The sequence below is a fragment of the Mauremys reevesii genome, linkage group 17 (genome assembly GCF_016161935.1).
Source record: "Mauremys reevesii isolate NIE-2019 linkage group 17, ASM1616193v1, whole genome shotgun sequence".
Taxonomy (NCBI): Eukaryota; Metazoa; Chordata; order Testudines; family Geoemydidae; genus Mauremys; species Mauremys reevesii.
The window spans coordinates 7,303,982-7,329,122 of record NC_052639.1 but is presented as its reverse complement, the minus strand read 5'-3'; the positions used below and the strand labels follow the sequence as shown (position 1 = coordinate 7,329,122).

General features: G+C 51.6%; 3 non-coding genes across 3 annotated transcripts; all 3 read right to left on the bottom strand.

Annotated features, from left to right (window-relative positions):
- Positions 1–6,772: 6,772 nt before the first annotated feature.
- On the bottom strand, positions 6,773–6,846 carry TRNAT-UGU. Its single transcript has one exon. It is a non-coding gene; the product is annotated as a tRNA-Thr (tRNA).
- Positions 6,847–8,363: 1,517 nt separating this feature from the next.
- On the bottom strand, positions 8,364–8,445 carry TRNAS-CGA. Its single transcript has one exon. It is a non-coding gene; the product is annotated as a tRNA-Ser (tRNA).
- An 11,547-nt stretch (positions 8,446–19,992) lies between these two features.
- On the bottom strand, positions 19,993–20,064 carry TRNAA-UGC. Its single transcript has one exon. It is a non-coding gene; the product is annotated as a tRNA-Ala (tRNA).
- Between the last annotated feature and the right edge of the window lie 5,077 nt (positions 20,065–25,141).

Here is a 25,141-nt window from a genome sequence, read left to right as displayed (position 1 = left end):
GCTCAATACTCCCCCCTATCAGTCAGGGTGGAAGAGGAGGGCTGCAAGAGTGGGCAGGTTGATGGCTGGGCCTTCTAGCGTTCGGTTGGGGACATGGTGGGGAACGCGAACTGGGAGAAATGGTTGCTGGCCTGTGAGGAATGGTTTGGCCAGTGGCGTAAGTGGACCTTGTCATTACCTACAAGGTTGTCATGCTCAAGACCCATCTGTGGGGAATTTCCTCAGCCAGGTATTTCCCTCTGCTCCACGAGTGCTGCTGAGACCGAACACATAAGAACATAAGAAAGGCCATACCGGGTCAGACCAAAGGTCCATCTAGCCCAGTATCTGTCTACCGACAGTGGCCAATGCCAGGTGCCCCAGAGGAAGTGAACCTAACAGGCAATGATCAAGTGATCTCTCTCCTGCCATCCATCTCCATCCTCTGACAAACAGAGGCTAGGGACACCATTCTTACCCATCCTGGCTAATAGCCATTTATGGACTTAGCCACCATGAATTTATCCAGTCCCCTTTTAAACATTGTTATAGTCCTAGCCTTCACAACCTCCTCAGGTAAGGAGTTCCACAAGTTGACTGTGCGCTGCGTGAAGAAGAACTTCCTTTTATTTGTTTTAAACCTGCTGCCTATTAATTTCATTTGGTGACCCCTAGTTCTTGTATTATGGGAATAAGTAAATAACGTTTCCTTATCCACTTTCTCAACATCACTCATGATTTTATATACCTTTATCGTGTCCCCCCTTAGTCTTCTCTTTTCCAAGCTGAAGAGTCCTAGCCTCTTTAATCTTTCCTCGTATGGGACCCTCTCTAAACCCCTAATCATTTTCGTTGCCCTTTTCTGAACCTTTTCTAGTGCTAGAATATCTTTTTTGAGGTGAGGAGACCACATCTGTACACAGTATTCGAGATGTGGGCGTACCATGGATTTATATAAGGGCAATAATATATTCTCAGTCTTATTCTCTATCCCCTTTTTAATGATTCCTAACATCCTGTTTGCTTTTTTGACCGCCTCTGCACACTGCGTGGACATCTTCAGAGAACTATCCATGATAACTCCAAGATCTTTTTCCTGACTCGTTGTAGCTAACTTAGCCCCCATCATGTTGTATGTATAGTTGGGGTTATTTTTTCCAATGTGCATTACTTTACATTTATCCACATTAAATGGCCTTCCACTTCTTGTGCGGCAATAGGACATCCCTACCTAGTCAGGAGAAGTGCGGCTTTTCTGCCGTATTAGAAGAGGGGTTGGGCTTGGTGGGCTTTGAAGACTTTTATAGCTCTACTGTTTTGTTTTTCAATTTTCAGTGAGTGGCTGAGCTGGAGGGCAGGTCAGGCCTGAGGGGAATGATGGGGCAACCGCACAGAACGCAACTGACTCTTCCGATATGGCCGTATTTTTTTTATCCCACTGGGTGCAGCACCGGGTATGGGATGGCCGATGGTGGGGGAAGGGGGAGCCCCCCCCTCTAGTGTTCTTCTACTCCCACCTTACACCCTACAGGATTTTCAGTGGGTGGCTAGGTGGAAGGTGCTTGCAGGATGGCTTCATCCGCAACAGTGGCTGCCCTCACAGCGGCGGCGGCCACAGATTGGCTCAATCTGAACAGAGGTCAATGTACCACTAGGTGAGACAGGCCAATTTTAGGGAGCTTCCTCTGAAGGTGAGCAACTGTCCCCAGAACTTACTGACAGGAGCTTTAAAGTATTTGCAAGTGTGCATGACCAGCATGTGCAGAGCAAAGGCTGCCCGGGGGCACTGTGTCAGGCTCTGGCACCGCTTGAGACAATGGACCATCTTCAGCCACCAGGTAACCCAGGATCTGAGACAGGAATGGGGTAAGCTGAGCAAGTCAGGCAAAAGCAAGGCAGGCAAAAATTCATCTCGCCTTCATGGGTGCTTGCAATGATGCTCTTTTCGTGTGCCAGGGCTGACAAAAACTTCCCAGACAGAGAAGCAGCAGGCCCAAAAAAGTGCTATTCGGGTGCTGACTTAGCTCTTTATGCTATTATGTGCCAGCAATGCCCCTCTGCCAGGTACATTGGCCAAACCAGACAGTCTCTACGTAAAATAAGAAACGGACACAAATGAGACATCGAGAATTATAACATTCAAAAACCAGTCAGAGAACACTTCAACCTCCCTGGTCACTTGATTACAGACCTAAAAGTTGCAATATTACAACAAAAAACCTTCAACAACAGATTCCAATGAGAGACTGCTGATTTGGAATTAATTTGCAACGTGGACACCATTAAATTAGGCTTGAATAAAGACTGGGAGTGGATGGGTCATTACACAAAGTCAAACTATTTCCCCATGTTTATTTGTCCCCCTACTGTTACTCACACCTTCCTGTCAACTGTTGGAAATGGGCCATCCCGATTATCACTACAAAAGGTTTTTTTCTCCTGCTAATAATAGCTCACCTTAGCTGCTCACTCTCATTATAGTGTGTATGGCAACACCCATTTTTTCATGTTCTTTGTATATCTATATCTTCCTGCTGTATTTTCCACTGCAGGCATCCGAGGAAGTGGCTTTTAGCCCATGAAAGCTTATGCTCAAATAATTTGTTAGTCTCTAAGGCACCACAAGTGCTCCTTGTTCTTTTCGCAGATAAATGAATGGAGGTTAAGTCCATGAATGGCTATTAGCCAGGAGGGGTAAGGAATGGTGTCCCTAGCCTCTGTTTGTCAGAGGGTAGAGATGGATGGCAGGAGAGAGATCACTTGATCGTTACCTGTTAGGTTCAGTCCCTCTGGGGCACCTGGCATTGGCCACTGTTGGCAGATAGGATGCGGGGTTGGATGGACCTTTGGTCTGACCCAGTATGGCCATTCTTATGGTCTTATAAAGGGAGGGGCAGAGCCTTGTGGCAAAGTTTCTGGGGTGTAGGGGTTATCATGTTTTCCTAACACGCAAAAGGTGCCTGGTTTGAAACCAGGCAGAAACATGGTGGCTTATTCCCAGCTCCTACTGGCCTGTCCCTGCTGTTGTAGGAGCAGCAGTGATTTCTATGCTCAAAAGGTCTCTTATACTTCCCCTGCTCCCACTTTTGTCTCCTCTCCCTCTCTGAATGCCTGTGAAGTGGCTTTCTCCCTCCCGCTCCCTCCTGGAATGCTGGTGGGATGAATGGGCTGGTTGAAGAGCAGAAGAGCTCCCAGGTAGACAAGGTGTCTGGGACTCTAATTAGGCAGCACTCACGCACCCAGAGCATGGACACTGCCCAAGGTGGAGTGTGACCAACCAGATGCAGCCAAGTCATCTCTAGTCGCAGGCCATGAGGTGCAGGCCCTTAAAAGGGGAAGGGGCCCTGTGCTCAGGAGAGCACTCACAAGCTTGTAGCTCCAGTGAGGCCCTTTGCCCGGAGCACCTGGCCAGTGGTTCTCTGTGTTGTATTTCATTGTGCCTCAGGAAGACTTACCTTCATCGCACCGTCCATAGCTGCGCTGTGGGACACTTACTTTGCAGAATCCTGACATCTCCAGCGCTGTGCCTGTCCTGGGAGCGTGAGTATGCGAGTGCGAGTGTGACTCCCCCCCGCCCTGCTTATTTTGAGCTTAACTGTCAGTATAATAAATGTGCTGCTTTCTGCCAAACTCTGGTGGGTCATTAGTCCTCCCTTTGCTTACTGGCTGGCCCAATTTTGGGTAACACCTGCGATAACCCCAACCCCTGCATGGCAGAGGGTGGTGAAATGAGCTGAGGAAAAAGCCTTGGCATCAGCAGGGGAAAGCTAGAGGATCTTGGCCAGTCACCTTTTGAAGCCTTGTGGCTTGGCTTCCTCTGCCCTTGGATGTTGGCCTATGGCGGCTGGCTCTTCTGCGTGACTTGGCCAATGGGCGCTGCGGAGTCGGTACTCGGGGCAGGGGCAATGAATGGAGACACTCCCCCCACCCCAGGGGATGCTGGGACATGCCGGCCATTTCTGGGAGTGGCACAGAGGGACGGAGGCAGAGTGGGCAGGGAGCCACCTCAGTGCTGCTGGCACATCTCTGCACACCCATGGGGGGAGGGGAGCAGAGGGCCTCCATGTGCTGCCTGAGGTAGGGGCAGTGCACAGAGCTGCCTCCCCTCCCGGGTCTATTACAGGAGTGGGTGGGTGGGGTCTTTTGGCCTGCGTGGTGCAGCAGGTCGGACTAGATGATCACACTGGTCCCTTCTGACCTTAAAGGCTCTGAGTCTAAAAGGGAGAGGGAAGTAAAGGAAATACTTTTTCAAGAAGTTAACCAAACATTGTAATGCCAGGATAACTCCAACAGCTCATTGTATAGTCCCACCCCTTTCTTCTTTCATTGTGTGTTGAGTGACCCAGCACATGGATTCTGTCATTCCATTGATAAAGTGATACAACATGATTGAAATTAAACCAGCTCCCAAAGGAGAGAATATCACATCCCTGTATTGGCTGGGAATTGAACCCAGGTCAACTGTTTAGAAGGCAGCTATGCTCACCACTATACCACCGGCAAAAGTGTTCCTTATGCTTGCCCAATGAGGCTAGACCAGCATTGAGGCATTTTTCTGCCTGTTAAAATGTACTGGATGCTCATCACTTAAAAAAAACACCTCCATCTTCACCTGGGTTTGAATCATCAGCCTTTCAATTAGCCACCAAAGTTGTTAATCTCAGGGTATGTCTACACTACGGGATTATTCGATTTTACAGAAACTGTTTTTGAAACAGATTGTATAAAGTCGAGTGCACACAGTGACACAATAAACACATTAATTCGGCGGTTTGCGTCCATGTACCGAGGCTAGCGTCAATTTCCAGAGCGTTGCACTATGGGTAGCTATGCCATAGCTATCCCATAGTTCCTGCAGTCTCCCCCGCCCATTGGAATTCTTGGTTGAGATCCCAATGCCTGATGGGGCAAAAACAGTGTCACGGGTGATTCTGGGTAAATGTCGTCACTCAATCCTCCCTCCGTGAAAGCAACGGCAGACAATCATTTTGTGCCCTTTTCCCTGGATTGCCTGGGCAGACGCCATAGCACGGCAACCATGGAGCCCATTCAGTCTTTTTTCACTGTCACCATATGTCTACTGGATGGTGCTGACAGACGCTTAAAGAAGAGAATGACCTGGGAGTCATTCCCATTTTTGCCCAGGCACCCCCGGCTGATCTCACCGAGGCTAGCCAGGAGCACTCATGGGACAGCGATGACGGATACCAGTCCTACTGTACCGTCTGCCGTCCGCCAGGGAAGGGAAGAGGATGGTGCTGTGTAGCGCTGCAGCACCGTGTCTCACAGCAGCATCCAGTAGACATACGGTGACAGTGAAAAAAGGTGAGAAACAATTTTTATCCCTCGGCTTTCACGGGGGCGGGGAATGACACATACCCGGAACCACCCACAACAATGTTTTTGACCTTTCAGGCTTTGGGAACTCAGCCAAGAATGTAAATGGTTTTCGGACAGTGCGGGAACTGTGGGATAGCTACAGTCATCAGTCGCCCCTCCCTCTGTGAGTATCCATTTCATTCTTTGGCTTTCTGGTACACTTGTCTCAGCTCCTTAAGTTTCAGCACTGTGTTGAGTCCCTACTGTAGCCTCTGTCCATCATAGCCTTGGAGATTTTTGCAAATGTTTTGGCATTTTGTCTTTTGGAACGGAGTTCTGATAGAACGGATTCATCTCCCCATGCAGAGATCAGCTTCAGTATCTCCCGCACGGTCCATGCCGGAGCTCTTTTTTGATTCTGGGACTGCGTGGTCACCTGTGCTGATCAGCGCTCCACGCTGGGCAAACAGGAAATTAAATTCAAAAGTTCACGGGACTTTTCCTGTCTACTTGGCCAGTGTATCCGAGTTCAGATTGCTGTCCAGAGCGTCACAATGGTGCACTGTGGGATAGCGCCTGGAGGCCAATACCGTCGAATTGCGGCCACACGAACCCTAATCCAACATGGCAATATCGATTTCAATGCTACACCCCTCGTCGGGGAGGAGTACAGATATCGGTATTAAGAGCCCTTTATATTGATATAAAGGGCTTCATTGTGTGGACGGGTGCAGGGTTAATGTGATTTAATGCTGTTAAATTCGATATAAACTCGTAGTGTTGACCAGGCCAGAGACAGCAGCAGGTTTCCCCTATTGTTTCCCGCTCTTGTTTTCTTGACTAGTTTCTCCTCTGCACCAACTTGCTCTTTTGCTTTGGGAGCCTGGTTAGCTCAGTTGGCAGAACATCAGACTTTTAATCTGAGGGTCCAGGGTTCAAGTCCCTGGTCAGGTGATAAACTACTCCCCATGATCTTACACTGTCTTGCTGGAGTCCTCTTGGAGGTTACTTTTTCTCTGCAGGATTTTTCCTTTCCTCAGAAGGGCCTTTTTGTGTTGTTGGGTTTGAAGGGGCAACTTCCTGACAGCCCCTCTGTCCTTGCAGCCTGAAGGAATAAAGGCCTCTGGGCATAGAGCATGTTCCTCCCCTGCACACACACACACACACACGAACACACAGAATATCCCTAAGGAATTAGAATCACCTGCTGCCTTCTCCTGTCCTGCTGGATCCCCAAATGAAGATGCTCTTCAGCCTAAACCCACGTCCCCTCTTTTCCCAGTGCTCCTCAGACCCAACCCTCAGTCCCTCCTATGCTCACTGCTCCTCACTCCCAACCAGAGCCTGCTCCTCTTCATCCTTCTCCTCAATCCCAGTTTAAACAGCCACACTGGGCTGGACCAAAGGCCCACCTAGCTCTGTGTTTTGTCCTCTGTCAGTAGCCAATACCAGGTGCCCTAAAAGTTAACCAACAAGGCACCACTGGGAGTTGAACCCAGGATCTGCTGTTTACAAGACAGGTGCTTTAGCCAGCTAAGCCATGGTGCCTGCCTGTGGCTAAAACACACTGTCTGCCCACACCTGACTCTCTGCCATCCCCACTGGGGCCTGACAAGCTTTGCTTGTGTTTGAATTCTGCAAAGCAGAGGAGCAGGTGACGTTTTCCTTGCAAGCTCTGTGTGTGTGTGTGTGAATCTTTGGCCAGGTCTGCACTGCAAAGTTATTTCAGCATCATTATATTGCTCAGGTGTGTGAAAAACACACAACGCTCCCTCGGTTGGCAGCTTTTGGCTGGTGCACACACTGCAATGCCACGTCTGGCGACAAAATTGCCCTGTTTTGGTGACAAAATAAAACCACCTTGACGAGAGGCCTAGAGCTTTGTGCAGCCTCCACCAGTATCCCATAATGCCCGCCGTGAACTCGCCTGCCCTGCATTCCTGCTACAGAGGCTGGGCCCCTCCCCTTTCAGAGCCCTCCCATTTTTAAAAGTCCTGGGGTGTTGTTGTCCCCCTGTTCAGGCACCCCTGGGGCCCTGCACTTCACACAGCTCTCCCTGATTTCAGCTGTTAGTGAGGGAGCCTCACTGCTAGCGCAGACTGGGCAGTTTCTTGCATGACAGACACTGTCCCAAAGCAGGACTAAAATTTGGGACTAGATTCATAGACTTAAGGTCAGAAGGGACCATTATCTCACCCATCCACTCCTGTAACAAAACCCTAACCTATGTCTGAGTTACTGAAGTCCTCAAATCGTGGCTTAAAGACCTCAAGGTGCAGGGAATCCTCCAGCAAGTGACCCGAGCCCCATGCTGCAGAGGAAGGCGAATGTCCGAGAACAATTCTAGGGGAAGGTGAACGCAGAGCAATGACACTGGAGGTGCCCAGACCTCCAATGGGGGCAGCGTGGAAATTAATAATGGGAAGATCATTTGCGAAATTAGTCATCACTGACAAGCTTTATCTCTGTTCCTATTTCACACTGTGATGTTAGTTAGAGGCATCAGGACAGGTTTTTACTATATTAATTAAACACTTAATTTTATTTACCCAAGCCAAAAACTTAGTGTCACTTATTTTTTCTCTGTCCTAGCAAGAATGAATTGAATTTCGTGACTTTCTGGAAAGTGCAGCGAGATGAAATGTGGGGAATTCAGTCTGTGTGTTTGTGAGCTGATGTTTTCCTCTCACAGGTCAGTGCCTGCATTGAAATACCAAGAGGGATCTAAGGGCTGGTGTACGCTGGGCACTGAACTGACAGAGTGACGTCTCTCAGGGTGTGAACCGCCCACCCAACCAACCAACCAACCCACCAACCCAACCCATAGAGTTAAGGTGACCTAAGCCCTGGTTAGATAGTGGTAAAGAAAAGGAAGAATTGTTCTGCCAATGCAGCTATTACAGGGATGGGAAAACCCCTCCAATCACTGTCTACTCCAAAGTGCTATAGCAATGCCACAGCAGCATTTTAGGTGTCCACAGAGTGAAAGTAGATCTGGCTCCAGTTTGCACTGTGGATGCTCAGGCACTAAGATTAGAGTGATAATAACAACAGCACAGTGCTTGTGTAGTTGGCAGGATTTGAACCTGTGCGGGGTGACGCCAATAGATTTCGAGCCCATCGCCTTAACCACTCGGCTACAACTCCTTGACATACAATTATTCCACTACATGATGATTCTGTTCTCACTGAATTGTCACTTCAAATTGCTCAGACCAGCTTCCCCAGCACGCTCATGACTGCGCATCAGTGTAAGTGTGCCCTTGGGTGAACAGTGAGAATTCCTGCCCATTTCCCTTCCAGCTGGAGCAGGATGAGAGTGTGTTTGTGTGAACGACATTGCTGTAGATTGTTGTTCATTCCCCACACTGACAATTCAGACAGTCCCTTTCCTAGTCAAATCTCCAGCACATTGTTCCAGGGGCAGGATTTCTCTGGGGCACTGAAATATTTCAGGGGGCTGGTGCGTGAACTCAGCCTTGCATTCCACCCTTGATGTTACATGGACTAACAGCAGCAGCAGAAAGAAAGAGCTGAGCCAATAGCTTCCTGCCAGGGATGCAGGTGCCACAACCCCTCTGTCTGACCATTGCCATTGCAGGAGAGAAGGGTTCACTGGAATCGAATGCCCTGGTTCAGACCAGAGACACAGGAAGATTTCACTGTTCATGGATCTGTGCAAAGGAAATTGTGTCTCTGTGAAATTGAGGTGGGAAATGAAATGTCCACGTGGTGGCCCAATGCTCTAGGGAATGTGGGTGAAGGACTCGGGCTGAGAAATGATTTAACAGGGGTTTGTTTCAATGTATTGCCCCGATTAAAATCGATGGCTAAAAGGCAGCCGTGTTGTTAGCACTTGTACCGGTGTTGGGACATCCCAGTGGGTGTCAAGTCCATTGCCTTCACCAGGGGCAGTCAATTATTTTATCAAGGTACAAATTTCTTGGCCAAGGTATAGTCAAGGTCTAGACGCCAGAGAAAATAATGCACTGCTGATAAGAAGAAGTGCATAAAAAGATTTTGCAGCCACCATGGGCATAACAATGATGTGCCATGTTTCACTCTCCTTTCCCTTTGGTGCCACCTCCTTTCCCTTTGGCCTTGTAGTTGACCAAGGGCAAAGCTGAACATCTCCTCAGATACCAGGGAGTGTTTATGTCCATTCCTGCAAGCTACACAGGGGTTTGATGTTGCTGCTTTCAATCCTCTGGCTCTGCCGGGATAAGGAACAATTCAAGCTGTCACTGAACTGAAGGAGGAAGATCAGTTTTTGACAGGAGAGGGACACCTCCTCTTCAAGGAGTTTGGCTGGCAGTCCTGGTCCCCAGGTCTCACCCGTGGGGCTCCAGCAGTTTTGGGACTGGGTCACTCCCTTGGCCCCACCTGCTGCCCCCAGGCGCTCCCCCCCAGGAGCCCCAGCAGTGCAGCACAGCTGAGCAGCATCTGCCTGCTCACTCCAATGGCTGCCGGCCCCTCCACATGGCAGGGCAGGGTGGGTCTGTGCCTCCGCGCGCTTCCCCCACCCCGAGCCCCTGCAGCCAATGGGATGCTGCGGGGGTGATGCCTGGGGGCAGCAGAACGTGGAGGCCCCCCAGCCCACCCCACCTTGGACACCCCGGTAAGCACCGCACCCCTTACTCCCTCCCAGAGCCTGCACCACCATCCCCGCCCCCCATACCCCCCCCACCGCCCCCCCAACACCCACCCCCAGCCGGCACCCCACGCCACACACCCCAGCCCCCCACTCCCTCTCCTCCACACACACCCTCCTGCCCACCTAATCTCCCTCCCAGAGCCTGCACCCCCACCCCTCCTCCTGTTCCCCCTACTCCCTGCCCCAGCCCAGAGCCTGCACCCAGCACCCAAACTCCCAGAGCCCTACAAGGAATTTTTGTGCCCGAGGCAAGGGCCAGCTCCAGGCTTTTTGGCTGCGGGTCCTTGATCCCTGTCGGAGGGAAGGACCTGCCACTGAATTGCCACCGCCGCTTCATTCATCCTTCGGTGGCAATTCGGCAGCGGGTCCCTGAGTCCCTCTCGGAGAGAAGGACCCACTGACGAACTGCCACCGAAGAAGTGGCAGTGGTAGAGCTGCCGCCGAAGCGCCGCTGATCGTGGTAGAGCTGCGCCCCTCCACTTTCTGCAGCTGAGGCAAGTGCCTCACTCGCCTCGCCCATGTTACGGCGCTGCAAACTCCCTCCCAGAGCCTGCCCCCCAGAACCCCTCCCCCACCCAAACTCCCTCCCAGCGCCTGCCCCCAGAACCCCTCCCCACCCAAACTCCTCCCAGCGCCTGCCCCCAGAACCCCTCCCCACCCAAACTCCTCCCAGAGCCTTCGGCAGGTGCGGGGCAGAGTTTTGGGGGGCGGGTTCTGGGCGGTGTGAGTGACATTATTGGCCCACTGGGAGGACTGGCACTGGCCCTAAGGTAAATTGAGGTTGAGACCCATGTGTAAAGACCCATGTGTAAATTCACTGGAACTTTTCAAACTCTCCACAGCTTTGCCAATTTTCACCAGGAATTTTTCTCCATTAACAAATTCTCACTTGTTCCCTACCAGTTGGTGACCATTGCACCAGGGGCATGTCAGTCTCAGGGTCCTGATTTCCCATTGACCCTTCCCCCTTCTATTGGGACTGGGAACTAGCCAACCAAAAACCCCACTAAGTTTTAGTAAAGGGCCAACAGTCCCTTACACAAGCCAGCCCTATGAGAGTCACCAATGTGCAGAGAGGGCAGTATGAGCTGGTCCCATGGTGTAACGGGCAGCACTCTGAATCCTGCAATCTGAGTTCAAATCTCAGTGGGACCTTGTGTTAGCTGGTGGTAAAGATCTGGTGCTCAAAGTGCTTTCCTGTCTCCAGCTATGTAAGAGTAAATCATTTCCCTCCTGCTGGGTGACTCCTCCCTACTGGAGTCAGGTCTTTGGTGGGGGTCTAGAAGTGGCTTTGGGGGTTGGGATTCTCACTGCTTGACCTGATGCCCACAAGTTTGGTGCTTGTGGCCACACTTTTCCTCTTGCCCACATGGCACTTGAAGAAAGCAGGGCCAGGCTTGGTAGGCAGGAGGGAGGAAGAGCAGGGCCACCCAGAGGATTCCGGGGGCCTGGGGTCTTCGGCGGCGGGGGGCCCTTCCGTTCCGGGACCCGCTGCCAAAGTGCCCTGAAGACCTGCGGTGGGGGCCCCCCCCCGCTGCCGAATTACTGCCGAAGGGGGACCCGCCGCCGAAGCGCAGTCCGGTCTTCAGCGGAAATTCGGCGGCGGGGGAGGTCCCCGCCGCGGGTCTTCGGGGCACTTCGGCGGCGGGTCCCGGAAGGGAAGGGCCCCCCACCGCCGAATTACCGCCGAAGACCGAGCTGAACTTCGGCGGCGGGTCCGGCTCCGTCTTCGGCGGTAATTCGCCAGCGGGGGGTCCTTCTGCCCCGGAGCGGAAGGACCCCCCCGCCGGCGAAGACCGGGAGCGAAGAAGCTCCTGCGCCCAGCCCCGCAAGAGTTTTCCGGGCCCCCCGGAGCGAGTGAGGGACCCCGCTCCAGGGGCCCCGAAAAACTCTCGTGGGGGCCCCTGTGGGGCTCGGGGCCTGGGGCAAATTGCCCCTCTTGCCCCCCCCTCTGGGCGGCCCTGAGGAAGAGTCCCAGGCTGGAGCCCAGCACACCTCTCCTCCTCTGGGCACCTAGAGCAGAGGCGGCTGGTGCTGACAGCTCTGAGGGAAGGCTTATAAGCCACAGAGCGACTGAGGTCAGGGCCAGAGGAGGGGAGGACCATGCCTATGCATGGACAGCAGATGGCCATGAAGACACCCGGCCAGCCTGCTTCCTGGCCTGGCAAACACCCACTGAAGTCGTGCTTAATCCACTTGCTGATCAGGGGGAAAACCTGTCAAAATCTGTGTGAGGAGAACCCGCTTGGGTCGGAAGGGAGCGAGGAAAAAGAATGAAAAAAATAACCAGCAAGAGAGAGAGCAAGCGAAAAGAATGTGAAAGGCAGAGAAAGAAATAAAGGGAGAGAAAAAATATTAGAATAAGAAGGAAAGAAAGCAAGAGCGTGAAAGGTAGAGGGGAAAAAAGAAAGCAAGGACATACAAGCTAGAGAAGGAAAGGAATGAAAAAGAGCAAATGAACCACAAGTGCTAGCTGAAGCTGGAATGAGAGAGTCAGAGAAAGGACAGACTGACCCGTTAAGCAAGGTTGCACCCAGATTCTCCATGTTGGGGGAACAGGCCCCCCATTTCCATCCTGGCCCTGCTTGGCGGGACCATCCATAGGTGCCTATTGGCACCCCCATGCTCTGTGGAGGGGGCAAGCCCCAAAATACCCTCCCCTCGGGACACGGGCTCTCCCCAATCATGACTCCCTTCCTGCACACTCCTGGGAATGGGGGGGAAGGTGGGGGGAAGGCGTGTGCTGAGCAGCACCGTGGGTGTCTCTCTCTGGGGCGAAGGAAGAGGATATTTTTTGTACCAGAAGGAAAGAGCAGGGGGCGGGGGCGTTTGTGGAGCCAGGCGCACACCAGAGAGAGGAACTGAACACAGCCCAGTGTGAGCCCAGTGCCAGTTGGAGCCCAGACGCCTGCATCTGGAGGACCATCCCAGAACCTACCTTGATGGTGCTGTCCATCACTGCTCCCACGTGAAGCTTCCCACCTAGACCTCTCTGGACGAGGTGAGGTGGTGCATTAGCAAAGGGGCGGTTTGAGCGGGGCTCTGTGTGTGTGTGTTTGTGTATATAATTTTGGGAAGTGAAGTCACAAACTGCTGGGGCTGGTTTCCTGTTGGTGTGAGGTTTTTTTTGGTCATCTTCTTGTTTTAGGGCTAGAGCTGGGTGGCTTTCTGCGTTGCCGTTGACAAAGGCAGCGGTACAAGGGGCTCAGGGTGGAGAATCGGGGGGGGGGGGAAGGGTTCACAGGGGGTCACAGGGATAAGAATCACATTTAGCCCTTGCATGGCAATGGTGGTGCACTCACGCACTGCCACGCCTTTTAGTATCACGACTACTTATCTGTACAACAGCAGCACCTACAGAGACCGGGGCAGAATCAAGGCCCCTGTTGTGCCGGGGGCTGCACAGACACAGAGACAGTCCCTGCCCCAGCTGAGATCAGGCCCATTTGGGCCAGGCGCTGCCCAGACACAGCGAGAGACAGGCCATGCCCCAGAGAGTTTACAGGCTCCACACCCAAAAAGTGGGAGGAGAAACAGAGGCCCAGTGTCACACAGTAGCACTGAGAGTAGAACCCAGGAGTCCTGGCTCCTCCTGCTCTAACCACTAGACCCCACTCTGCTCCCAGAGTTGGAGACAGAACCCAGGAGTCCTGGCTCCCCAAAAGGGGAGGAGTGGAGTCTAGTGGTTAGAGGAAAGGAAGATGGGTGTCAGGACTCCTAGGGTCCAGTCCCAGCACTGGGGTTAGAGTAGAGTCTCGTACCTTAGCACAGGTGAGGCTGGGAGCCAGGACTCCTGGGTTCTTCCCGTCCCCCCAGAACCGTCTTGCACAGCAGGAGGAGGCTGGGCAGGAAGTGGTGATGGGGTGAAAACTACCAAGAAATGCAAATCCTGGAAGGAGCCTGTGCCAGGAACCGGGTGGTGCCACGGTTCCATCCCCATCTCTACCCCCCCACCCCGGGGCTGGCACTGGATCGTGCCCCTGTGCCCCAATCCACCCCTGCAAGCCCTGGGGGCAGGGAATAGCCATGGTGCTGGGCCCCCCATCCAATTGAAGTATTCAGTGTCACACTGACCCAAGGTGTGTGCATAGAATGGGGATTGTGCGTGTGTGTATTGATTGATTGATTTCTGCATGGGGTTTCGTGTGTGGGGAGGGGGTGTTTGTGGCTGTGCAAGTCTGTGTGTTCATGTGGCTGGATTTGTGCATGTGTTTGCATCTGTTAGCAGTTGTGTTGATGTTGGCTGGATTTGTGCGGATGTTTGTGTATATTAGCAATTCTGTGCGTGTGTGTGTCTGGATTCATGCATGTGTTTGTGTATGTTTGCAATTGTGTGTGTGTGCATGCTCTGCTGCCCTCTGCCGGCGCAACAACCGTTTCTCTGTATGTCACAGCCCCCATACCATTGACCCTGGTGGTGATTTCCCCATCTTACAAGGGCTGGCTGGCCTGACCCTTCTCCCCTCTGCGGAGTGTGGTGGGGTTGCAGCTCACCCCCTGTGGGGCAGGAGTGCCAAGATGCGGGGCACCGGGCTCCGATGCACCTGGAGAGCAGCTCACATGAGGTGGGGCAGGGCACGTGGTGTCCGTTCTGTGTTGCCTGGTGCTGGGCCGTTGCACAATCCCCAGCCGCACAGCGCATCCCGAGAGGGGGCAGGGGGCCAAGCAGATGATCCAGCACGAGAGGGGTGAGGATGAGTGGTTGAGGGGAGGAAAAGCCTTGGGCTGCACTGGGGGAATGCAGAGCAGGGGTGACACCCCAAAAACCTGCAGCAAAGGGATGGACAGGTGGGGTGGGTGGATAGAAGAGGCAGCGAGACTAAAATCTAAAAGGGGAGTGTGAGGTCTGGTGGTCAGAGCGGGGGGGGGAGGTTTGGTGGTCAGAATTCCTGGGTTCTATCTCCAGCCCTGGGAGCAGAGTGGGGTCCAGTGGTTAGAGTGTGTGTCGGGAGCTCTTCTGCTCTTCAACCAGCCCATTCATCCCACCAGCATTCCAGGAGGGAGCGGGAGGGAGAAAGCCACTTCACAGGCATTCAGAGAGGGAGAGGAGACAAAAGTGGGAGCAGGGGAAGTATAAGAGACCTTTTGAGCATAGAAATCACTGCTGCTCCTACAGCAGCAGGGACAGGCCAGTAGGAGCTGGGAATAAGCCACCATGTTTCTGCCTGGTTTCAAACCAGGCACCTTTTGCGTGTTAGGAAAACATGATAACCCCTACACCACAGAAACTTTGCCACAAGGCTCTGCCCCTCCCTTTATAAGACCATAAGAATGGCCATACTGGGTCAGACCAAAGGTCCATCCAACCCCGCATCCTATCTGCCAACAGTGGCCAATGCCAGGTGCCCCAGAGGGACTGAACCTAACAGGTAACGATCAAGTGATCTCTCCTGCCATCCATCTCCACCCTCTGACAAACAGAGGCTAGGGACACCATTCCTTACCCTCCTGGCTAATGGACTTAACCTCCATTCATTTATCTGCGAAAAGAACAAGGAGCACTTGTGGTGCCTTAGAGACTAACAAATTATTTGAGCATAAGCTTTCATGGGCTAAAACCCACTTCCTCGTATGCCTGCAGTGGAAAATACAGCAGGAAGATATAGATATACAAAGAACATGAAAAAATGGGTGTTGCCATACACACTATAATGAGAGTGAGCAGCTAAGGTGAGCTATTATTAGCAGGAGAAAAAAACCTTTTGTAGTGATAATCGGGATGTCCCATTTCCAACAGTTGACAGGAAGGTGTGAGTAACAGTAGGGGACAAATAAACATGGGAAATAGTTTGACTTTGTGTAATGACCCATCCACTCCCAGTCTTTATTCAAGCCTAATTTAATGGTGTCCACGTTGCAAATTAATTCCAAATCAGCAGTCTCTCATTGGAGTCTGTTGTTGAAGGTTTTTTGTTGTAATATTGCAACTTTTAGGTCTGTAATCAAGTGACCAGGGAGGTTGAAGTGTTCTCTGACTGGTTTTTGAATGTTATAATTCTCGATGTCTGATTTGTGTCCGTTTATTATTTTACGTAGAGACTGTCTGGTTTGGCCAATGTACCTGGCAGAGGGGCATTGCTGGCACATAATAGCATAAAGAGCTAAGTCAGCACCCGAATAGCACTTTTTGGGCCTGCTGCTTCTCTGTCTGGGAAGTTTTGTCAGCCCTGGCACACGAAAAGAGCATCATTGCAAGCACCCATGAAGGCGAGATGAATTTTTGCCTGCCTTGCTCAGCTTGACTTGCTTCCTTACCCCATTCCTGTCTCAGATCCTGGGTTACCTGGTGGCTGAAGATGGTCCATTGTCTCAAGCGGTGCCAGAGCCTGACACAGTGCCCCCGGGCAGCCTTTGCTCTGCACATGCTGGTCATGCACACTTGCAAATACTTTAAAGCTCCTGTCAGTAAGTTCTGGGGACAGTTGCTCACCTTCAGAGGAAGCTCCTAAAATTGGCCTGTCTCACCTAGTGGTATATTGACCTCTCTTCAGATTGAGCCAATCTGTGGCACTTGCCGCTGTGAGGGCAGCCACTGTTGCGGATGAAGCCATCCTGCAAGCACCTTCCACCTAGCCACCCACTGAAAATCCTGTAGGGTGTAAGGTGGGAGTAGAAGAACACTAGAGGGGGGGGCTCTCCCTTCCCCCACCATTGGCCATCCCATACCCGGTGCTGCACCCAGTGGGATAAAAAAAATACGGCCATATCGGAAGAGTCAGTTGCGTTCTGTGCGGTTGCCCCATCATTCCCCTCAGGCCTGACCTGCCCTCCAGCTCAGCCACTCACTGAAAATTGAAAAACAAAACAGTAGAGCTATAAAAGTCTTCAAAGCCCACCAAGCCCAACCCCTCTTCTAATACGGCAGAAAAGCCGCACTTCTCCTGACTAGGTAGGGATGTCCTATTGCCGCACAAGAAGTGGAAGGCCATTTAATGTGGATAAATGTAAAGTAATGCAAATTGGAAAAAATAACCCCAACTATACATACAACATGATGGGGGCTAAGTTAGCTACAACGAGTCAGGAAAAAGACCTTGGAGTTATCGTGGATAGTTCTCTGAAGATGTCCACGCAGTGTGCAGAGGCGGTCAAAAAAGCAAACAGGATGTTAGGAATCATTAAAAAGGGGATAGAGAATAAGACTGAGAATATATTATTGCCCTTATATAAATCCATGGTACGCCCACATCTCGAATACTGTGTACAGATGTGGTCTCCTCACCTCAAAAAAGATATTCTAGCACTAGAAAAGGTTCAGAAAAGGGCAACGAAAATGATTAGGGGTTTAGAGAGGGTCCCATACGAGGAAAGATTAAAGAGGCTAGGACTCTTCAGCTTGGAAAAGAGAAGACTAAGGGGGGACACGATAAAGGTATATAAAATCATGAGTGATGTTGAGAAAGTGGATAAGGAAAAGTTATTTACTTATTCCCATAATACAAGAACTAGGGGTCACCAAATGAAATTAATAGGCAGCAGGTTTAAAACAAATAAAAGGAAGTTCTTCTTCACGCAGCGCACAGTCAACTTGTGGAACTCCTTACCTGAGGAGGTTGTGAAGGCTAGGACTATAACAATGTTTAAAAGGGGACTGGATAAATTCATGGTGGCTAAGTCCATAAATGGCTATTAGCCAGGATGGGTAAGAATGGTGTCCCTAGCCTCTGTTTGTCAGAGGATGGAGATGGATGGCAGGAGAGAGATCACTTGATCATTGGCTGTTAGGTTCACTCCCTCTGGGGCACCTGGCATTGGCCACTGTCGGTAGACAGATACTGGGCTAGATGGACCTTTGGTCTGACCCGGTATGGCCTTTCTTATGTTCTTATGTGTTCGGTCTCAGCAGCACTCGTGGAGCAGAGGAAATACCTGGCTGAGGAAATTCCCCACAGATGGGTCTTGAGCATGACAACCTTGTAGGTAATGACAAGGTCCACTTACGCCACTGGCCAAACCATTCCTCACAGGCCAGCAACCATTTCTCCCAGTTCGCGTTCCCCACCATGTCCCCAACCGAACGCTAGAAGGCCCAGCCATCAACCTGCCCACTCTTGCAGCCCTCCTCTTCCGCCCTGACTGATAGGGGGGAGTATTGAGCCTCCCTCCCTTAGGCCCTTCAGCATCCCTGGGGAACACCAACACTGCCCAAGTGACTTTGGGCCAGTAGGTCAACCAATAGGGCTGCCTCCTAGGCCAGGCTGCAGCCCAGCTTCAGGACTCAGCAGAAATGGCGCTTGCATCCCTATCTACAGAACTCCAGGCATGGCCAGGCTTCTGGATCAAACGTCCCCTCTTGTGCTCAAGTCACAACAGCTAGTGGGCAAAAGATAGGCTTTCATGGCATTTGAGAAAGTAAGATAGAGCCTTGGAAGACCCAGCAGGGTTTGTGGCACAGGGGGCACAAGGAATTGTCCTCAGATCCCACCGAGACTTCAACTCAGATTGCAGGATTCAAAGTCCCCAGTGCTGGCCCGTACACCATGGGACCAATAGGGAACCCCCAGACCTCTGCTGAGGATGACTCTGTGGGGGCAGCCCTGCATTTACTCACCAAGTTGTCATGCAGCAGTTTGCTGCAGCTCCCAGAGGCCTTTCTTAATCCAGACTGAAAGGCCAATAGGCATGTGAGGAAGTTGCCCCTTCAGTCCCAGGCAGTACGTGGCCCTTCCTAGTGAAAAGAAGTGATGTCAAATAACATCCTGGAGAGATTCTGTCTTTCATTTTGAGGGGAAACTGTTCCCTCTTCACCTGACCAGGGACTTGAACCCTGGACCCTCAGATTAAAAGGCTGATGCTCTACCAACTGAGCTAGCCAAGCTCACATTTAACAAAAGCAAATTTCATGCAGCAGAGAAACTCGTCATGAAAATGTGGGCAGGAAACAATACAGAAAACCTGCTACTCTCGCTCTCTTAGCAGTCCTAGCCCCAGCCTGCTCCTCCATCCGGCGCCCTGAGGCCTTATTCTTTTTTAAGTTAGCTATCAAATCCAGGAGAAAACACAGATATACGAAGCAAAACGAAATCACAAACAGAAATGTCATTGGAAATACAGAAATAAAAAAGGAAAATGCAATCCCCATCACTTTACCGTGTCGGGGCCATTCCTGTATCGAGAGCACCCGCTAAGGTACATGTGTGCTTACGAGAAAGCTGGAGGAACTCATACCACAGCCAGAACATGAAACTTGACTGCTTCCAGGTGCCGCAGTAAAACCCCTTTTCCTGCTGTGATGTTGCACTCCGTGTGATTTTATGAAAATATGCTAATGAGTGTGAATATAAAGTGACTGGACTATGCTTCATGCAAAAGGTCTCTTGTAAGGTATCATTACAAAGCTTATAATCTACTGTGTGTGTTCATCCTATTTGTATGAACTGATCATTCTTGGATCTGAAACTAGAAATATGAACTATAACTCTGAGGTCCTGTTGTAATGATGCAAAGTGTGGGCCATTAGTAGTGGTTTGGACTCTTGAATGCTCCCATTAACCAGGACAACTGACTGGAGATGGCTCTGTCCTGCACCATCTGTGAGTCAGGCCAGGAAGAATGAAGGCTTGCGGGGTCTCACAGGACATGTGACCATGTCACCTGGTACAGGAATCCACCTTAAACCTGGGGCTCTTCCTCAGGAGAGAGACAAAAATTCCTGCCTTTTGCCAAATCTGTATAAGGGTGTGGAACTGAACAAACATGGCTGCAGTCATGAGACATCCCCTAGCTACCACGTGAGCTGGAACAAGGTCTGTACCAGGTGAAAAGATTGGGCCCAGACAAAAAATGAGTCTAGTCTTTGCCTCTCAGTCTGTGCATATGGGACCTTTCCCTCCAGTGGTGGAGGATTCTCCCTTTTCATCTACTCTTGTCCCAAGCAGCACAACTGGTGGGAATCTTAAATGTACAGACGAGTCTTAGGAGCAGAAAGCCCACCCAGACCTTCCATGCAATTGGCACTTGCCCCTCACTGAGCAGGATTGAAACTCCTGCAGGGTCACATCCTCTCTGGGCATGAGCAAAGCAGCAGGGTGAAAGGAACCTAGATATGCTGGGAATTGAACCCAGGACCACATACATGCAAAGCATGTGCTCTACCACTGAGCTACATGCCCAGATGGATGATGTGGGCTATAGGTTACACTCAGAGCCCTCCTATTTCCAGAATATCCAGTGGCCTAAGAGCAGCATGAGGGACACATTCCCGGCTCTGAGGCCAAATCTGCTATCCTGGAGGCTGCTGGTTCTTGGGGGTCACATTTCAGCAGGGCCAGATTCGATGTGTGGGGCAGAGAGAGTGGGTGCCCTGGACTCAGGGTGCAGAGATACACTCAGCCCTCTCCCCTGCTTTGGGTGGGGGGTGCTACCACCCCCTGCTGGAAGGTAATGGGAGGGGAGGGATGCTGTGAGTCGCTCACCGCCTGATCCTGGTGGTAGCAGTGGTGTGGGAAGCTCCAGGTGTTTCTAGGATCTGCTCTTTCCACCTGCCTGTAAAGTCCAGCTTTCCCCAGTACGTTCACTGCGGTGCAATTGGGTCACTGTTTCCATGGCTGCACAGCAAAGAATCACTCCCAGTTTCCCGTCTATCTGCGGCAGGATTAGCCTGTGTCAGTGATTAATGAGGTGGATCTTGTTGTAAATTGTTATTCATTCCCCACCTTGACAATTCACACAGTCCGATTCCCAGCACCTCAGTGATCCTGGTAGCAGGAGTTGGGTCCTGAGACTTTCAGGGTTCTTTCCCCCTCCTCCTGGAGTGAACTGAGCTTTTTCCCCATCCCAGACAATCCATGAAATAACAACAGGGGCATAAAGAAAGAGGGGAGGGAACATCTCACGGCCAGGGCTGGATGTGCCCAGGGCCCCCTGCTTGTCCATTGTTTCCATGGAATTTGGCCCCCTGCTTTGCACAAGGGACAGAGAAGGATCTTGCTGTTCCTGTGTCTGTGCAAGGAAAATTGTTCTTCCCTAGGAAAGAGAGGCGGGAAATGGCCCCATGGTGGGACAATATCCTCAGGATTAAGAGCAAAGGACTCAGGCTGAGAACTGATTTAACCCCACTTATCTATCCGTAGGGGCAGACTGCTGAGCGGGCAGCCGAGCCCTGAGTAGGGGGCGGAGCTAGGCTGAGGAGGGGGCCTATAAAAGCGGCCGCCCAGCCAGGCAGCGGCACAGGAGCCGGCGAACAGGGCTGCTAACAGGGGAGTTTGAGTGGGAGTTAGTTTACAGGGGGAGTCGGAAGGGGCAGGGGGTGCGGTGCTGTGTTCCCCAGGTGAGAAGGCTGATAGAGGCAGAGACAACAGCAGCCATGAGCCAAGCAGCAGAGGATACAACGAGGATGATTGCATGCAGCAGCTGCAGAATGTACATGGTCCTAGTGGGGGCACCGGAACAGAGGTATGTATGCATGAAGTGCCGCCTAATAGAGCTGCTGGAAGAAAAGATCGTAGGTCTAGAGATGCAGGTAAAAACCCTGGTAGAGATTAGAAGGGGGCTTGAGCAGCTGATGGAGCAAAGGCAAGCTGTGGCTGAAGGGGAATGTTCAGGGGTACAGGGGGAAGCAGGGGCTAAGGCCTGTGAGGGGGGAATGCTGGATGGGGAACATGGGCAGTGGAAGCATGTGATCGTGAGAAGCAGGCCGAGGAAAAGGAGAGCCAGTGAATGAGAAATAGAGCTAAGGAACAGGTTTGAAGGTTTGGAGAATGAGGAAGGGGTACAGCAGGTGGTAGCTGACGGTGGGAGACCAAGGAAGAAGAGAATAGCGGCTAGTCCGATAGAAAGAGGGGAGGAGTCGATGGTGACAGCACCGACTTTGGGCCCCGGGAGGATGCAGGATGGCTTAAGGGGGACTACAAGGGAGGATAGGAATGGAAGGAGCTTGCAATCAGGGGGAACGGGGGATAGGTTAGCAGACCGCACTTTCACCAGGCAAAGGCAGGTCTACGTGATTGGGGATGCCATACTGAGAAGGTTGGACAGGCCTGTGACCAGGGCCGATCCGGAGAACAGAAGGGTGTGCTGACTACCGGGTGCTAAAATACGGGATGTGGACCTGCAGTTGAAAAGGATCCTAAAAGGAGCAGGTAAGAACCCATTGATCATCCTTCATGTAGGAAAGAATGACACGGCTAGATTCTCGCTAGAGAGGATCAAGGGAGACTATGCCAGGCTGGGTAAGACGCTCAAGGAAATTGAGGCTCAGGTGATCTTCAGTGGGATTTTACCTGTCCCTACAGAAGGGCGACAAAGGGGTGACAGGATTGTGATGATAAATAGTTGGCTCAGGAAGTGGTGCTATAAGGAGGGCTTTGGGACGTATGGGCACTGGGAGGCTTTCGGGGACAGAGAACTCTTCTCACGGGATGGACTCCACCTGAGTAGGGAAGGAAATAGACTTCTAGGAGGGAGGCTGGCTCATCTGATCAAAAGAGCTTTAAACTAGGAATTCAGGGGAGACGGTTGGGAGATGTCCAGGCACTCTCCACACCAAATTTAAACATTGAGAGGGAGGACAGCATACAGAAAGTGAGTCTGGAGCTTCAGCTCTCACCGCCCCAGATCTGTCGCTGAGGCCAAAGCAGAGGGTTCTTTTGGTTCAGTTCTTGGGTAACCTGCATTGAGCTGTGCGCTCATTGCTTACAATCCCTTCAAGCCTATCTTTGCGTAGTTAATCAATGTGTGTTCTATTTCCCCCTAAAACTCTGTGTTTTGCTAGATGTGCTTGGGGCACCTGCTCAGGCCCAGAGACTGGTGCATGATCCTCTCCACTTGGAGGGAGGAGCAGACTGGGGAATAAAGTGATCCCGTCAGGCTTTTGGCCAGGGCAAGACGCTGCAGCACCGGGGACCTAGGCTGGGGAGCTGGGGAGAAGCTTCCTCGTCCCTGCAGCTGGGTGTGTCCCTGCCTGTGCAAAGGTTTGTGTGAGTGCAGGGCCGGGAGCGAGCTGCATCTTCTCCCAGCAGCTGTGTGAGAGGGAGCCCAGGCTGGGGAGACAGAGGGCTCAGCGGTACCCCAGCTCCAAGTTGCACCCCTGGGGGCCTTTAAACATTAGGAACCATCAGAGTTAAGGTGACGTGTACAAACTTTGTGCAGTGCTGTTGTGCATGCGTGTTATGATACAGACTCCCAAGCGTGGCCTTGGGGTGAATTCCCTGCCCCCGACAGCATCAATTTCCTCCAGACCACCAAGGGAAGTGGTGCTTTCTCCATCCATCCCTTGATGAGGTGCCTTTGTGGAGTCTGCTTTGGTCCAAAACTTGCTAGAGTGCCATACAGGAGGCCTGGGCTGTGCAGAGGGGTCAGATGAGATGATCTAAGTGTCTCTTGTGGCCTTAGTCTCCAAATCTCAGCAAAACTGAGTGTGGCACATTGAGAGCCTCTGAGGTTTCCATGTGCTGCCTGCTTGATCCCCAGCACTAACCCTGAGTGCGTGGGGTGTCACAGGAAAGCAGCTCAAACATGCAAAGGGGCTGGCCAGGGGCAGGACATTAGCCCTGCAGGGCAAGGGTGGGTGAGGCGGTGACATCACAAGGGCCTTGTGCAGCACCTCAGCTGATTGGTGAAAGGAGGTTGGGAGGCGGTGACCTCACAGAGCGTCCATGACAACATCCAGGTAGGACAGGCTGCAGGGCTGGGGCCATCTCAGAGACCCCCGGGGCTTTGCTGCAGAGAGTCTCCTTCTGTAGGTCTCCCCAGCCTAGGTCCGTGCTGATTAGGCCTCCACTGGATTCTTGTGTACAGTTCTGGGCATCACATTTTGGAAAGATGCAGAGAAATTGGAGAAAGTCCAGAGAAGAGCAACAAGAATGATGAAAGTCTAGAAAACATGACCTAGGAGGGAAGATTGAAAGAATTGGATTTGTTAAGTCTGGAGAAGAGAAGACTGAGAGGGGACATTACAGTTTTCAAGTACCTAAAAGGTTGTTACAAGGAGGCGGGAGAAAAATTATTCTCCTTAACCTCTCATGATAGGACAAGAATCAAGAGGCTTAAATTACAGCAAGGGAGGTTTAGGTTAGACATTAGGAAAAACTTGCTAAGAGTCAGGGTGGTTAAGCAGTGGAATAAATTGCCTAGGGAGGTTGTTGAATCTCCATCCTTGGAGATTTTTAAGAGCAGGTTAGACAAAGCCCTGTCAGAGATGATCTATATAATACTTAGTCTTGCCTTGAGTGCAGGTGACTGGACTCGATGACCTCTTGGGGTCCTTCCAGTCCTATGATTCTATGATCCAAAGGTCTGTACTTGCCTTAATGTCTACAAATCTCTGCAAAACTAAGTATGGGTCATTGAGCAGCCTGTGATGTCTTCATGTGTCGCCTGCTTCATGTCCAGAAGTAACACTGAGTGAGTGGGGGTGTGGGGGTGACACAGCAGGAGCAGCTCAAAGATGCAAAGGGGCTGTCCAGGGCGGTGACATCACACTAGCCTTTTACAGGAGCTGGGCTGATTGGTCAAAGGAGGTTGGGAAGCGGTGACCTCACAGAGAGTCTATGAGCAGGGGCAGGTAAAGAGGCTGCAGGGTGGGGGAAATGGCTTTGCTGCAGGGAGTCTCCTTCTCAAGGTCTCCCCTTGAGGAGTGAGAGAGAATACAGGGTCACGCCTGTGAGCGCGAGGAGGAGCCTCCTTGGGGTTTTCCCCTTTCCCACTGCTAACTGAGTGAGAAGACAGACGTCCCTGTGGAGCAGAGAAGAGCCTCAGAGAGGTTTCATGTTGTTGTTTCATGTTGTCATAGGTTTCCTTCATATGGACTGCATGACCAAGTGGAATTGATGGCAAAACATTGCCATTATGCAGTAAAACATCTTTAAGACTCGTCTTCGATGAATCAACGAACAGTCTCCACTCATGTGGACTGTGAACGATGTTGAGGGCTGCCATCACACCATGGATGTTGTTGCAGGCTACAAGATGGCCTTCCATGAAGAAGAATGGGACAAGATCCTTTTGACGGTCCCGGAGCAGGCTACATGAGGAAATCAGTCCTTTCGTTGGACTTGCTGGTAGAAGAGCCCAGTGATGTTGCAGCTCCCCGAGCGTCAGTGACAAACGCAGCGCTCCAGCAACTGAGCTCTAGGGCTCGCTGCTGAAAGAAAAGCTTCACGAGTGACAAAGGGAAAAGGAAGGTGCTGGTCTTTAGCCTAGGGCAGGAGCCCCACTCCAACACAGACCATTTCCCTCGTTGTCTGTCTG